Raw genomic sequence first — 11791 nt, 5'->3', positions numbered from 1 at the left:
CCACATTTGAATTGAAGTCGGGTTTGATCCACTTACTACCCGCATTCCATGGGTTAAGTGGTGAGGACCCAAATAAGCATTTGTCGGAATTTCATGAAGTATGCACTAGCATGAAACCAAATGGCGTCACCGAAGAGCAAATCAAGTTGAGATCATTCCCGTTCTCACTCAATGAGTGATTGGTTATATTACCTTCCACCGGGTAGTATCACCACTTGGGCTCTAATGAAGAAGGCGTTCCTTGAAAAGTATTTCCCCGCCTCCAAATCTTCCCATCTTAAGAAGGAGATATCGAATATAGAGCAAAAGGATGATGAAACATTCTATGACTATTGGGAGTGTTTCAAGAAGTTATGTGCAAGTTGCCCATACCATGGGTATAGTGACCAAGATCTCATCCTCTAATTTGTTGGAGGATTATCGCCGGAAGATGCGCGGATGGTACATGGTGCTAGTGGTGGAGGCATCATCAACAAAAATCCGGATGAAGCTAATGAATTGTTGAGTGAGCTTGCCGAAAGCACACGCCAATTTAGTGTGAGATCCAAAACAAGAAGGGTGAGCATGGCTAGTTCTAATCCTTCCTTTGAAAGCAAGGTTGAAGAATTAACTTCCTTATTGAGGGAGATGATCATGGGGAACAAGCAACAAGTGCACACTTGTGGTATTTGTTCATCTAATGGGCATGTCACCGGTCAATGCCCACAAATGCAAGAGGAGACCGAGGAGGTGAATGCCGCGGGTGTTTTTGGTCAACCCCAAAGGAGGTTTGAACCTTACTATAATCCTATGAGAAGAGACCATCCCGGTTTCCAATATGGGAATCCACAAGGTGGCTTGCAACCGCCAAGCCAACAAAATCAAGGCTCGTCATTTAGTCAACAAGGTCCATCTCAAAATTTTGGACAACAATTTGGTCAATCTAAACCAAGGTTCATTCTAAGACCACAAGGTCCAAATTCATTATCTTCTCAAGGTCAAACTTCCACTCCATCCATGTCTACGGAGGACATGATTCGGGCTCTTACTTCTAATGTGGCTACTATGAAGGCTAATCAAGTGCAATTTCAACAAGAGACAAAGATTAGCATTCAAAACTTGGAAAATCAATTTGGGCAAATGTCTAGTGCTCTTGGGAGACTTGAAGCTAGAGATTCCGGGAAATTGCCTTCCCAAACCATTCCTAATCCCAAGCCTAATGCAAGTGCCATGACTTTGAGGAGTGGGAAGGAGTTACAAGGGTCAAAAGCAAAGATTAGTGAGATCATTGAGCAAGAGGAGGAGGAGTTGGTAATTGAGCCTAATATCGCCCCACCATTGGTTCAAAAGGAGGAAGTAACACCGGTTGTCACACCTACTTATGTGGATGCTCCACCATTTCCCGAGGCTCTTAAGAGGAAAAGCCGCCCTACACAAGACAAAGATGTCTATGAGACCTTTCGCAAATGTGAGGTAAACATTCCTTTATTAGATTTATTGAAAAGTGTACCTATGTGACACCCCGCGAAAACGGAGAAAAATATAACTTATAAATTCAAGCGGAAAATAGGGAATTTTTGAAACTTTTAAAATTTAAACCGCGGTTTTATAAAAATACCAAACACAAACAAAGAATGCGGAAATAAAGTTTAAATTATACAAACTTGATAATCAAGGTGAGGGAAAATATATCCCTCGAATGACAAAAACAATAAAAGGTAAATCTAAGCAATCCTAATAAACCAACTACTAGGCCAAAGTGCTCGCTAGCTCACACATGTCTTCACCCCCATAGATGCACCAACTAATACCTGTCATTCATGTAAACATGAACGCCACAGTCAGTGGGGAGTAAATCAAGGTTCTCCCAGCCACAAAATGTCAAAACGAACATAACAAGGAACTAAAGCAGGTAAGTCATATAAGACACATACAAAAGATAAGAATATCAAGTTTAAATGTAAACATGGCAAATAATTGAGATGGAACAAGATAGGCCAACATTATCATAATAAAGATTCAACTGTTCACGGAAGACTATTAAATAATATGAAAGACAAGAATACGGTCATTTATGCAAAAGTACGCATTTCAAGAAATTACAACATAGATATGAGATTAGAATCCGAATCATGTGAAGCAGTTAAGTAAGGGATCAACCAATGCAAATTACAAGTATAGAAACCGTAGCCATTACTTGGAAAACCACTTAGAAAACATTGCACGGACGTGGCTACTAATGTCACATTCATACTTATGGCTTGCATCTCACCATAAGAACGGATGGGAACATCAATCCCGGCGATCATATCGCAACTAGAGGGCTTATAGCTCACCTCTAGTATCCGATAGGACCAAGACAAACAACACAAGGCATCACTCTTACCTTGAAAGACAAATACCAATAACTATAACCAAGCAAGACCTTTACTACTCATATATCAATATATAATTCCCCTGGTAGGACGACAATGGTACTCCCAAGACTCGGTCCTAGTCTAAATCTGCCGACTCTCGGGACGAACAGTTCCCGATTCGACATGCGGCCGAACAGTCCGCATCCAAGACTCGAAGACAGATCGGAAATCGAGAACCCACAATCGGCAGACGATCCAAAGAGGCGGAAAATATGAGCTAAACCCACAATCGGCAGGACAGTCCGAAAGAGGCGTAAAGATAAGTCAAGCAATACGGTATAGCATAAAGGCATTATCAAGAATACGACTCAACCAAGCGATACGAATCAACTTGGAAAGAGACTACTACCTGTACTGAACCGATGATAATCCAAGTGAGACATTTCATGCCAAATCATAATCATGAATAGGAATAAGTAACCCATTTCTTCATTATTTGTCACTTGAATAAAAATGTAAACAAACGGAAAAGAACCATTTATAATAAGCAAAACAAGAATTCAATTATAAATGACTCAAATGTAAGATAAACCATTTACTACTCACAAGGCATGAATAATTAAATCGGACTCATATTGAAATGGAAACATGTCATTACATATACAAATGAGATGAGTAATAAATGTATTGCACAATTATAAATCATGTGAGAAGAATATCAAAATGAGCGATATTTAACGAATTAAGTCATATAAGGCAGGAGACGGGATTTAAATAATTCAAATAACTCGAACTAGGCGTCAAAAGCACCCATAACTCAATACTAGTAACCAATTACCCTCTCAATTTCAATATCAATATCGTCAAAGGTTCAAAGAACCGAGCTCAACACTTAGAGTGAAACTCTAAGCTACTCACCCGCTAACCAAGGACAAAGGGAACGACAACAATAACACAATACCACAATATTCTGGCATTAATTCCAGGAACATGTACTCCACTATCAGTTAGCAAATTCACCAAAGCTTGCCATATTTTCCAATCATTGCACTTGTATATCACCTCACAACCATGAGTACTTGCTTATATACGCATCCGTAATGCTCTTACAATGAACACAAACTCCACATTGAAAATAGACCTCGACAATTATACCAAACTCTACCGCAATCCAACACGTCAATTCAAAACCCATCTCACACTAACAAAACGGTACAGCAAAACCCAACCCAACGCCTCAAATATCCAAACTGTTACTCCCCACTACAAAAGCCCGAACTCACCCGACATCCAGATTCCGGAGTCCCAAGCAAGAAAATCAAGCTCAACTAATTTACAGACCAGAAGTACGAGATTGACAGGTCGCAAATAAACGCGATAAACAAAATCAACCTATTTCACGCAGCTGCAAGGTGCAACTCAATGTAATAGTCCCAAAAATGTCCCGATTTCCGTCTTTAAAACAAAATCCAAAGGACAACTCCTATAATCTCCATGGAACCGTGCCAACAGAATTCAAACGCCCCATTTCAGCAACATTTTGAGACGGAAAAATTTAAAATACAAAAGAGAAAAACATAAAGGTTCAAACTTTATCAAACAAGGGCATAAAAACACCATGAAAACGACACAAATGACGAAAATTTCGACATTTGTCGAGTAACCTATCACCGTTACCTGTTTTTGATCTCTGAAAGTCCTAGAAATCGCCCAAGGATGATCTTAAACCCAAAAACAGAAGAAATTAACCCAAAATCCGAATCCTTTGTAAGACGGCCGAATTGAAATAGGACGAAAGCTTGGCTCTTTCTTACATATAAAGAAGGAGGACGAGGAGAGAAAGCTATTGGTGTAAAAATTAGTGAAAATGGTTGAGGAATGAAGTCGGGATCTGAGTTTGAAGGAGACGGTTTCAACGGAGTTGTGGTCTGTTTGTGTTTGTATTTGCAGGTGCACGCTGTTGTTGCTTCTGATTTACAAAATGAAAGGGGAAAAGAAGGGGGGTGGGGACGGGTAATAAAACAATAATAATAATAATAATAATAATAATAATAATAATAATAATAATAATAATAATAATAATAATAATAATAATAATAATAATAATAATAATAATAATAATAATAATAATAATAATAATAATAATAATAATAATAATAATAATAATAATAATAATAATAATAATAATAATAATAATAATAATAATAATAATAATATTAATAATAATAATAATAATATATTTTAAGTTAGAGATAAGGTGAGTGTGAGTGTGTAGTAGGAAACGGATTAGTTCGAATGAATTGCCTCAAAATGAAAATGTGACGATCTTATGCTAAACGGAATAATGTTTCGAGTCTATATTAACTTAAGACGGAAACTAATATTATTATTGTCACTATTATTGTTGTCCGACTAAAATACGTATTTTTATATTAATTAAGTTTTAGAATATTCTTTTTATAAAATTCGTGCTTAAAATGAATTAATTAAATTAAATAATTTAAAAATATAAAATAATGCAATTGAACGGTTAAATAAATTATAAATGTCAAAATGAGAATTTTGCGGGTGTTACAACCTAGGTATGCTAAGTTTCTTAAAGAGTTGTGTACCATTAAAAGGAATCAAAAATTGAAGGGTGTCCAAAAGGTTAAAGTTAATGAACATGTGTCGGCCTTGTTTCAACATAAGCTACCACCTAAGTGTAGTGATCCGGGTATGTTTACCGTACCTTGCACCATAGGAGACACCCCTATTCCCAATGCTATGCTTGACTTAGGTGCTTCAATTAATGTACTCCCTTATTCCTTGTACAGGTCTTTGAAATTGGGACCATTGGTTAAAACGGGGGTGGTAATTCAATTGGCCGACCGTTCAAATGCATATACTAAGGGGGTGGTTGAGGATGTACTTGTGATGGTGGATAAATTAATATTTCCCGCTGATTTTTATGTACTTGAAATGGAACATGATTCACAAGCGGCTCCTATACTTTTAGGTAGGCCATTTTTGAGAACCGCAAGTCTAAAATTGATGTGTCTACTGGTTCTCTCACTATGGAGGCCGATGGTCAAGTGGTTAAGTTTAATATCTATGATTCCATGAAGTATCCTCGTGATGACCATTCTTGTTTCATGATTGATGTTTTGGAGCCTTTAGTGCAGGATGTGTTCAATGTAGATGGAGGAGATGAATTGCTTGTAGATATTGATAATAGTTTATCTTGTGATAATTTGGATTTCTCTCTATCTAATAGTTTGAAGGAAGTTGTGGCTTTCTTAGCCAAGATTGAAACTTATCCCATTATACCTACATTTTCTAAACCACTAACACTAACGTTGCCTTGTGAGAAATTGTTACCTTCAGTTTTGCAGGCACCCGTGGTAGAGTTGAAACCATTACCCGACCATTTGAAGTATGTTTTTCTAGGTGATGGAGAAACTTTACCGGTGATCATTTCTAGCAAGCTCACCAAGGAGCAAGAGGTAAAGTTGGTGTAGGTTCTTAAAGAGAATAAGCTTGCGATTGGGTGGACTATTGCCGACATTAAGGGTATTAGTCCAACCACTTGTATGCATCACATATTCTTGGAAGAATATGCCAAGCCGGTGAGACAACCACAAAGGAGATTGAACCCACCTATGATGGAGGTGGTGAAGAAAGAGATTCTTAAGCTTTTGCAAGTAGGTATGATCTAGCCAATATCCGATAGCAAGTGGGTGAGCCCTACACAAGTGGTGCCTAAGAAGAGTGGAGTGACGGTTGTAGAAAATCAACATGGAGAGTTGGTTCCCACCCGAGTGCAAAATGGGTGGCGTCTTTGTATTGACTACCGTAGACTCAATGCGGTGACAAGGAAGGACCACTTTCCCCTACCGTTCATTGATCAAATGCTTGAGAGGCTTGCCGGTAAGCCTTATTATTGCTTTTTAGATGGTTATTCGGGGTATTTTCAAATTGCTATTGCGCCCGAGGATCAAGAAAAGACCACATTTACTTGCCCATTTGGCACCTTTGCGTATCGACGGATGCCATTTGGGTTATGTAATGCTCCCGCAACTTTTCAAAGATGCATGGTTAGTATCTTTTCTGAATATGTTGAGAATTTTATTGAAGTTTTCATGGATGATTTTACCGTGCATGGCGATTCCTTTGATAGTTGTTTGTCCCATTTATCTCTTGTGCTTAAGAGATGCACTGACACTAACCTTGTCTTAAATTCTGAAAAATGCCATTTTATGGTGGAGCAAGGTATTGTTCTTGGGCATGTGGTTTCATCTAAAGGTATTGAGGTTGATAAAGAAAAAATTGATACTATTCAATCCCTTTCTTATCCTACTAATGTTCGTGAAGTTCGCTCTTTTCTTGGTCATGCAGGTTTCTATAGAAGATTTATCAAAGACTTTTCAAAGGTAGCTTCACCATTGTGCAAATTATTGCAAAAGGAGGTGGAATTTGAGTTTGATTTGGCTTGCAAGGAGGCATTTGACAAGTTAAAAGAGAAGTTGACATCGGCCCCAATCATACAAGCTCCAAATTGGTCTCTTCCATTTGAGCTTATGTGTGATGCTAGTGATTATGCGGTTGGTGCCGTCTTGGGTCAACGAGTTGGGAGAGTACCTCATGTGATCTACTATGCCTCTATGACTCTCAATGAGGCCCAAAGGAACTACTCTACTACCGAGAAGGAAATGTTGGCGGTAGTATTTGCTCTAGAGAAGTTCCGATCCTATCTACTTGGTACTAAGGTGGTGGTGTTCACCGATCATGCCGCTCTTAGGTACTTGATGACAAAGAAGGAGGCTAAGCCAAGACTTATCCGTTGGGTGTTGTTGCTAAGTGAATTTGACATTGAGGTTCGGGATAAGAAAGGAGCCGAGAATGTGGTTGCAGATCACTTAAGTCGGCTATTGAATTTAGGAAGGCTTGAAGGGCCTATTCGTGGCACATTTCCCGATGAGACACTCTTTGCCCTTACTTCCGTTTCTCCTTGGTATGCTAATATTGTTAACTTTCTTGTTTCCAATGAATTTCCTACAGGTTTTTCAAAGTCCAAAAAAGACTAGATAAGGAGTGATGCCAAATACTATGTTTGGGTCTTTGGGATGATCCTTACTTATGGAAGCATTGCTCGGATCAAGTGGTAAGGAGGTGTGTTCCCGAAAATGAGATGAGTTCTATTCTCACTTTTTGTCACTCTTATGCTTGTGGAGGTCATTTTGGAGCTAGAAGGACCGCAAAGAAGGTGCTTGATTGCGGTTTCCATTGGCCAAGCTTATTTCGGGATGCCCATGGATTTGTCAAAACTTGTGACAATTGTCAATGAAGTGGTAACATTTCTCGTCGTAATGAGATGCCCCAAACTCCTATGCTTTATTGTGAAATTTTTGATGTGTGGGGTATAGATTTTATGGGTCCATTCCCCACGTCTCATGGTTTCTTATATATACTTCTCGCCGTTGATTATGTGTCGAAGTGGGTGGAAGCTAAACCCACTAGGACTAACGATGCTAAAGTTGTTGCAGATTTTATCAAGTCTAACATCTTTTCTAGGTTCGGAATTCCAAGAGCATTGATAAGCGATAGAGGCACTCACTTTTGTAATAGGATGGTAGAAGCACTTTTAAAGAAATATTGTGTCACTCACAAGGTATCTACCGCTTACCATCCTCAAACAAATGTTCAAGCCGAGGTGTCCAATAGAGAAGTAAAGTGCATCTTGGAAAAGACGGTGAATCCGAGTCGGAAAGATTGGAGCTTGAGGTTGGATGATGCATTGTGGGCCTATAGAACGGCCTATAAAACCCCGATCGGTATGTCACCATATCGGTTGGTGTTTGGTAAGTCTTGTCATCTCCCGGTCGAGCTTGAACACAAAGCTTTTTGGGCGGTAAAGACTTTGAATATGAGAATGGATGAATCGGGTGAGTACCGGAAATTGCAATTACAAGAGTTAGAGGAGATTAGGAATGAGTCGTATGAAAATGCGGCGATTTTCAAGGAGCGAACAAAGGCATGGCATGATAAGATGCTCGCTAGAAAGACGTTCACCGTTGGTCAAAAGGTTTTGCTCTACATATCTCGTCTTCGATTATTTCCGGGTAAGCTAAGGTCAAGATGGGTTGGTCCATTTATTGTTACTCAAGTATTTCCACATGGAGCGGTGGAGATTTGTAGTCCGTCTACGGAGAAGATTTTCAAAGTAAATGGGCACCGTCTCAAACCATATTATGAAGGATTTCAACAAGAAGCGGTCGAGGGGATTGATCTTGTCGACCCAATTTATGACGATTGACCTTCTCATTTTCATGTCGAGCCACGACATTAAATAAGGCGCTTTACGGGAGGCAACCCGATTTATTTTCTTTGTTGATTTATTTACTTTTTAGATAGTTTAATTTTTATTGTTATTCCGTTAGTTTAATTACGTCTAATGTTTGCTTGTGTTTTGTAGGTACGAAAAAACAAAAAAAAAATCACAAAAACAGGAAGCAAGACGGAAACAAGGGACAAGACAAGTGCGAAGGAGCAGCGGCTATAAGCCGCGCACAGCAGCAACACGAGCAGGCACAACCAACACCTGCCACCCCCCTCGGCAAAACGACAACACCAGCGGCACCATATACTGTTCCACCTGCTGCTCCTCTCGGCCAGAACGCAACCCCAGCGGGTCCCTATTCTGTTCCACCTACCACTTCCCTCGGCAAACACCAACACCAGCGGCAGTTTCTTCTGCTCTATTCGCCGCTACTCCCAGGCAATTAGCCGACCCCTGCGGTTCCTCGACACCAGGTACAATCCCGTCATCCTTCTCTTGTCCCTTTCCCTTCTCCATTCAACACACAGACGACCAAAATTAAAAAAAAAACCCCGACATCTCATTGTTCTTCATTCGATTCACTGCACTATCCTTTTCAAATCACACCAACTTGGTTCTAAATTCTACTTACCCATTCCAATCACCCATTTTCCTTCTTATTTACTTCAAAATTTGTTGAAAATCCGAGTTTTTGGAACCCTAGCAATTGGGGTTTCGAAAATTTCGAGCTGTGCTTTAATTGAACACGAATTTGGGTATAATTTCTGCAAAACGGAGTATATCCCTATTGAAATTGTTGACAAATTTCGAATTTGTGGAACCCCAGTAATAGGGCTTTCGAAAATTTCAAATTTGGTGTTATTTGAGTCGAAATTGGGTTTGATTTCTGCAATAAGGTATTTTCATCATCATTTCTCATTACAAAGGGGCAAATTTTTCATCTTTTGTGTAAAAATTTCATTCTTTGTCTCTTCCTTTGAATTATTTGCTTGAGTTTTCATTCTAGTTTTAATTTAAAGGCATTATAATTGTTCAATTGAGTATTTGTTGGTGATTTATTGGAGCTTGGGATTGAAATTGTTGAGCTTGTTCATTGTTGAGGGAGATTTCGAGTTGTAAGAGAGCTTTGTTGTTGTTGTTGTATACTTGGAGGGTGTTCTTTGTTGAGCATTTTTGTCATTGTTGGAATGAGGACCACTAAACGTCAAACCACACCCGCTACCACCTCAAAACAACCCACAAAAAAGCAAAAGACTACCCACACCACGTCCAAAACACCCTCCATTATTCCTAGAAAAATCCCCATTCCCAAACCCACTACTTTGACCGTTAAGCAAGGGGATATTTGGGATGATTTGCATGAGCGTCATATGGTGGAAACACGGTTTCTTTGTCCCACCACACTAGAGAAGTTGGGTATGCTTGATGTAGTGAAGTCTTTGTTGAAGAATGTTGCTTTGGAGGATTTCATGGGCAAGGGGGCTCACACTTATAGGAGATACACTTTAGAGTTCTTATCCACATTATCCTTGTCGGAAGCGTCCACTAAAACTCCTAAAATCACCTTCCGTTTGAAAGGACAACCTCATTCTATGACTTATGCGGGGTTGAGAAAGGCTTTTGGCATTAAGGAGATGAGTAGGGTGAAGTATGTGGGACTTGATAAGGACTCTAATAGAACATGGTGGAAATAGTTGACGGGGTTGGATACAAATGACAAGCAAGGTGAACTTAGCTCTTATATCAATCACCCATGCCTTCGAGTTGTTCACCGTTTGATAGCCAATACATTCCTTTGTAAGGGAGATCCCACCAAACTTCCTCGTGTTCAATTTGGTTATTTGTGGGCTATGACTCCGGAGGGTGTGGGTGTACCCGATTGGGTTGATCTCTTTGTACAATCTTGTTTGAAATTGGGTACGAATTTTGGAGCTAAGATTGGTGGTGGGGGTTTAGTGACCTTGATAATGCAACATTTGAAGATAGGTGTGGATGAGGATGAGATACCATTGATGGATAGCTACCTTTTGAATGTACCTTGTTTGATACAATCACATATGTTACGGCCACGTGCGGTATAGGGTACATACTTTTGGTGTTGGGGTTCTAAGAATGACATTTATTTGAAATTACCTCGCCCGGTTGATGATCCCTTGACTTATGGAGAGGTGACAGAAGATTTCCATATTTGCGCCGACCCCGACCTTGACCCTTTAGATGATGGGGAGAGTGATGAGGATGATGAGGAGGATGAGGGTGATGGTGCTAGGAGTGGTATTGATGACACAACAAGCCGGCCCGTTACTACCACTCATGTGGCTACTTATGACCATGTTTGGATGAAAGAAGTTGATGCTTGGAGGAAGGAAGTTGATGCTAAGCAATCTAAGACCGATGATAAGCTTGAGGCACTTACTACTGTGCTTTTGGAGACACGTGAGCTTGTTCGGTCTTTGGCTAGTGTTGCCAAGTTGGGTGAACATGCTACAACCCAAGATGTTAGGAAGGAGAGTCATGCCTCTAAGAGCGATGGTAACGGAGATTCCTCTGGTACTTAACTTGTGGTGGTATGTATTTCTTTTACCTTTTCCATGTCTTACTTTTTGTTGTTCCTCACATTGGGGGCAATGTGAAGATCAAGCATGGGGGAGGGAACTTCATTTGTATTTACTTTCTTTTATTTTGCATTCAATTTAAAAAAAAAAAAAAAAAAAAAAAGAACCCGGCTAGGTGAAAACCCGAAAGGGCGCCTAGGCAAGATTGGGTATATGGCCGAGGACGGAGTGAAAACCCGAAAGGGCGCTCCGGGTAAAATGAAGAATTGAGATGCGTGCCATGAGAGTAGTGTAAGGAATAAAAGCTAGATTGAAAACTCGCAAGGGCGGGCGATCTAGGCAAAATGAGACATTAGGAATTTAAAAAAAAAAAAAAAAAAAAAAAAAAAAACGTTACTTGGTTACTTGTTCTTTCATCTTGGAGGTGGCGACATAAGGAGGTTTGAAGGGTGGTTTGGGATAGGACATTTGAAGAAATAAGGGGGGATGTGTGGTGAAGTGTGATGGTTTGAACTACATTTTGTTTCACATTTTCATATTTTAAGATGTAGTTTGTTGTTGGATATTGTTGCTTAGTGGAG

At 39.6% G+C, this 11791-nt stretch overlaps 1 non-coding gene and 1 pseudogene across 1 annotated transcript; one reads left to right on the top strand and one right to left on the bottom strand.

Annotated features, from left to right (window-relative positions):
• Positions 1-273: 273 nt before the first annotated feature.
• Positions 274-380, bottom strand: LOC141625093 (small nucleolar RNA R71). Its single transcript, XR_012534889.1, has one exon. It is a non-coding gene; the product is annotated as a small nucleolar RNA R71 (small nucleolar RNA).
• Positions 381-564: 184 nt separating this feature from the next.
• On the top strand, positions 565-7402 carry LOC141617436 (uncharacterized; annotated as a pseudogene).
• Positions 7403-11791: the final 4389 nt, after the last annotated feature.

This window comes from Silene latifolia, chromosome X (assembly GCF_048544455.1).
Source record: "Silene latifolia isolate original U9 population chromosome X, ASM4854445v1, whole genome shotgun sequence".
NCBI lineage: Eukaryota > Viridiplantae > Streptophyta > Magnoliopsida > Caryophyllales > Caryophyllaceae > Silene > Silene latifolia.
This window is presented reverse-complemented; position numbering and strand designations above follow the sequence as displayed.